Raw genomic sequence first — 5,470 nt, forward strand, 5'->3', positions numbered from 1 at the left:
AGAAAGATATTGCGGTGGGTCGTGTGCACCCAGAATCAATGTAGGCCCAAAGGAGAACTCAGAGAGGACAGATTACAGGAGATTGACAACAGGAGTGACGGTGGCAGCAGAGAGTAACCCGACCCGTCGGAGTGTTGCGAAACACTTTAGCAGCACCTCAAGGAGTAAAAGACACTTCAACTACGAGGAAACGGTAATACACACGGCAACCGCAAGCTAAGTAGCAATTTTCAGTATTGACTGGAATAGCATTCAATAGATAGTACCTGTCTCTGTCTCAAAGAATTAAGTTAGAGGAATTTCAGTGAACAGCAGGAACAAGTTACTGTTTGAAACTTGTCTCCTGTCCCATGGGGGGAGTGGCCGTTGTTTGATAGTGAACTATTTCAAAGCGGCCACTAGTTAGTTGATCGAGTGGCAGTGAAAGCACTGGACTCTGACAAAGGTCCTCCCTAGAGACTGTCGAAAGCTTCTGACATTCTGTTAAACGATTTTGGTCTGACACCTTCATAAACAAATGTGTTGATAGAACAATAAACGAATTAACCAAATGAAATAACTTGCAACTTCAGCAGATCAGTTCTTCCAGTACAATAATGCAACCAAACCCCCACCCCAACGAAGGAGATTTCTTTTCTCTCATCTCCTGTATAAAGGCTGACAAACAAGCTAACTAAACCCTTACTATCGTTAACGTCGTGACTGCGCCACGCAGATAACACCAAAGCCAAAAGGAAAAAATAAATAAATTGGTGTACGGAAACTGTGGCGGAATTCGACAACACACCAGCTATAAGTAGTCGATACCTGCAATATCTGATATGCAAACTTTATTATCCAGGAAGTTCTACAGACAAATTAACCTATGACTGTTCCTAAATCAGTGTAAAAGTGGCCATAATTTGTTTACATTTATTAATAAGCTCTCTCGACAAAATATTAGTAGTCGACATAAAAGTAACCCCTTAAAAGAGCACACCAGTCACATTGCAAGGCTGTAGACGGTGTAGAGCTGGTACCAGGTGGTCATGTGACCACTAACGTAAGCCACGACAGGAAAATGTTGTATATATGCCAGTCGGACCTATGGAATCAGAGCTCTAAGATGAGTCGACTGGAGACACGACAAATTCATTAAATTATGTTGCGGGATTGACTTGACAACGACAACACTGCAAATGAAGTACCCCTACTTGTTCGTTTATCAACGCGGATAGTCCCACGTGTCTAAGTGATGATGTACCATTCTCAGTCATGTATCACGGCGTTAGAACTGTCGTCAAGATCCTGACTGATAGTGACTTTTTAGAGTGTCATTCCGTATCAGCGACTGTCGGCTTGAAACACAACAGGAATTTCCGCTGTCAGTAAATTCGTGCTCGAAGTCGTTGGGAAATAAAGCACAGATGATACCTGTAAGGAGCTTACAGAAACGGATGCGCAAAACTACAGAACAAATTAACATCTGTTCGCTGCAGAATTCTTCAACATATCCCCAGTTGAAATATAATAATTTTCCCAGAGAGGGGACAGCTTTTGTCCACAAATTTAGAAAGCATCGCTCGTGACAAACTCAGCATGCCCTTTTCTTACATGATATCCTTGGAACCATGAATGAAAGGCAACAGGCTCTTTCCATATTCCTAGATTTCCGAGCAGCTCGACTGCTGACTGCGGACAAAGGTACGAGTGTACGGTATGTGTTGCCAGGTATGAGAGTGGCTCGAAGACTTGTTAAGTAGCAGAACACAGTACGTCGTCCTTGAGAGCGAGTGTCGTCAGGAGTGTCCCAAGGAATTGTGATAAGATTGCTATTATTCTACACATCTACATCCATAGTCCGCAAGCCACCTGGCGGTGTGTGGCGGAGAGTACCTTGAGTACCTCTATCGGTTCTCCCTTCTATTCCAGTCTCGTATTGTTCGTGGAAAGAAAGATTGTCGGTATGCCTCTGTGTGGGCTCCAACCTCTGTAATTTTATCCTCATGATCCCTTCGCGAGATATACGTAGGAGGTAGCAATACCGAACTACTGAGCGTCTCTCCTGCAGAGTCTCCCACTGGAATTTATCTATCATCTCCGTGACGCTTTCGCGATTACTAAATGATCCTGTAACGAAGCGCGCTGCTGTCCGGTGGATTTTCTCTATCTCTTCTATCAACCCTACCTGGTACGGATCGCACACCGGTGAGCAGTATTCAAGCAGTGGGTCAACAAGTGTACTGTAACCTACTTCCTTTGTTTCCAGAATGAGATTTTCACTCTGCAGCGGAGTGTGCGCTGATATGAAACTTCCTGGCAGATCAAAACTGTGTGCCGGACCGAGACTCGAACTCGGGACATTTGCCTTTCGCGGGCAAGGAGACGAGGTACTGGCAGAAGTAAAGCTGTGAGGACGGAGCGTGAGTCGTGCTTGGGTAGCTCAGTTGGTAGAGCACTTGCCCGCAAAAGGCAAAGGTCCCGAGTTCGAATCTCGGCCCGGCACACAGTTTTAAACTGTCAGGTAGTTTCTTACTTCATTTGTTTTCGGACTGAATTTCCTTAGGATTCTTCCAATAAATCTCAATCCGGTATCTGCTTTACCGACGATTAATTTTATATGGTCATTCCATTTTAAATCACTCCTAATGCCCACTCCCAGATTATTTCTGGAATTAACTGACTCCAGTTGCTGACCTGCTATATTGTAGCTAAATGATAAAGGATCTTTCTTTCTATGTATTCGCAGCACATTACACTTGTCTACATTGAGATTCAATTGCCATTACCTGCATCATGCGTCAACTCATTGCAGATGCTCCTGCATTTCTGTACAATTTTCCATTATTACAACCTCTCAATATACCACAGCACCATCCGAAAAAAAGCCTCAGTGAACTTCCGATGTTATCCACAAGGTCAATTATATATATTGTGAATAGCAACGGTCCTACGACACTCCCCTGCGGCACACCTGAAATCACTCTTACTTCGGAAGACTTCTCTCCATGGAGAACGACATGCTGCGTTTTGTTATCTAGGAACTCTTCAATCCAGTCACACGATTGGTCTGATAGCCCATATGCTCTTACTTTGTTGATTAAACGACTGTGGGGAACTGTATCAAACACCTTGCGGAAGTCAAGAAACATGGCATCTTCATGGGAACTAGTGTCTATGGCCCTCTGAGTTTCGTGGACGAATAGCGCAAGCTGGTTTTCATATGATCGTCTTTTTCGAAACCCATGCTGTTTCCTACGTAATAGAGCTCTAGTCTCCAGAAAAGTCATTATACTCGAACATAATACGTGTTCCAAAATTTTACAACTAATCGACGTTAGAGATATAGGTCTATAGTTCAGCACATCTGTTCGACGTCCCTTCTCGAAAACGGGGATGATTTGTGCCCTTATCCAATCTTTTGGAACCTCACCCTCTTCCAGAGACCTACGGTACACCGCTGCAAGAAGGGGGACAAGTTCCTTCGCGTAATCTGTGTAAAATCGAACTGTTATCCCATCAGGTCAAGCGGCCTTTCCTCTTTTGAGCGATTTTAATTGTTTTTCTGACCCTCTGTCATCTATTTCGATATATACCATTTTGTCATCTGTGCGACAATCTAGAGAAGGAACTACAGTGCAGTCTTCCTCTGTGAAACAGCTTTGGAAAAAGACATTTAGTTTTTCGGCCTTTATTCTGTCATCCTGTGTATCAGTACCATTTTGGTCACAGAGTGTCTGGACATTTTGTTTTGATCCACCTAACGCTTTGACATCAGACCAAAATTTCTTACGATTTATCTGTAAAGTCAGTACATAGAACTTTACTTTCGAATTCGTTGAACGCCTCTCGCACAGCCCTCCTCACACAATATTTCGCTTTGTGTAATTTTTGTTTGTTTGCAAGAATTTGGCTATGTTTATGTTTGCTGTGAAATTGTCTTTGCTTCCGTAGCAGTTTTCTAACTCGATTTTTGTACCACGGCGAATCTTTTCCATCTCTTACGATCTTGCTTGGCACATACTCATCTAATGCATTCTAGTTATACATAAATGATTCGACGGACTGGGTGAGCAGCAATCTGGGCAGTTTGCTGATAATGCTGTCGTATGCAGGAAGACGTCATAGTTGAGTAACTGTAGGACGATGCAAATTGACTTAGACAAAATTTCTCGTTGGTGTGATGAAATGGCAGATAGCTCGAAATGTAGAGAAATGTAAGTTAACGAGGATGAGTAGGGAAAACAATCCTGTAATTTCCGAAAACAGTATTTGTAGTGTGCTGCTTGACATGTTCACGTCGATTAAATATCAAGGCGTAATGTTGCAAAGCCACATGAAATGGAAAGAGCACGTGAGGATCGTAGTAGGGAAGGCGGATGGTTTGCTACCATTTATTAGGAGAATTTCAGGAAATTATGTGTCATCTGTAGAGCAGACCACGTGTAGAACACAAGTGCGGCCAATTCTGGAGTAGTAGGGAAGGCGGATGGTTTGCTTCCATTTATTAGGAGAATTTCAGGAAATTATGTGTCATCTGTAGAGCAGACCACGTGTAGAACACAAGTGCGGCCAATTCTAGAGTGCTATTCGAGTCTCTTAGGTCCCCTCCAGGTCAGATTACAGGAAGACATCGAAGTGATTGAGAGACTTGTTGCTAGATTCGTTACCGACAGGTTCGATAAACACGCAAGTATTACGGAGATGCTTGGGGAATTTAAATGGGAACACCTGGAGGGAATGCGACGTTCTTTTCAAGAGGTGTTGTGTGAAAATTATAACCCACACTTGAAGCTGACTGCAGAAGATTCTACTGCCGCCAATGTACACCTCTCATAAGGACCACGAAGATAATGTGAGAGAAATTGGGGCTCGTACCGATGCATATGGACGGTATTTTTCTCTTGTTCTGTTTGCGAGTGGATCAGGAAAGAAAATGACTAGAAGTGCTACAAGGTATCCTCCGCTGTGCACCGTACGCTGGCTTGCTGTGTTTGTATGTAGATGTAGATGTAGATACAGAACAGTTCCCGAAGGAGCATTGGGAAGGGAACTGATCACAATGGGTATTTGTAATCGCTAAATCATAAAACGGCGTTTCTTGCAGGATAGAAAAAGTTGCACGTCTTCCAAGGAAGGAAACAGAAACTGCAGAGTGGTCGACTGGAGGCGTGTAGTGTAGTCCGACTAGTCCGCGATTTTGCCCCTGTCCAAATGATACAAGCCGTTACGCGCGTCAACGACCCGATGATGCCTTAGTGTGGAAATTAGAACGGGTCTTCTTCATAGCATGACTTGGGTCCACGAATTCACATTGCCGTGAACATGTATCAGGATGTTTATTTGAACATGTTTTCTACATCTTTATGGTTAGTATCCGTGGACAGTGGAGAACAGAAATGCGACTCGTTTACTCGCTTTAAACTCCCCAGCAACTCCTATGACATCGAACTCGCTGTCTCCGTGCGCTCGCAGACTCAACTCGTTGTCT

At 43.6% G+C, this 5,470-nt stretch overlaps 1 non-coding gene across 1 annotated transcript; it reads left to right on the forward strand.

Moving 5' to 3' along the window:
- The first annotated feature begins 2,410 nt into the window (after positions 1-2,410).
- Positions 2,411-2,485, forward strand: Trnal-caa. Its single transcript has one exon. It is a non-coding gene; the product is annotated as a tRNA-Leu (tRNA).
- Positions 2,486-5,470: the final 2,985 nt, after the last annotated feature.

The sequence above is a fragment of the Schistocerca piceifrons genome, chromosome 4, assembly GCF_021461385.2.
Source record: "Schistocerca piceifrons isolate TAMUIC-IGC-003096 chromosome 4, iqSchPice1.1, whole genome shotgun sequence".
NCBI classification, from domain to species: Eukaryota; Metazoa; Arthropoda; class Insecta; order Orthoptera; family Acrididae; genus Schistocerca; species Schistocerca piceifrons.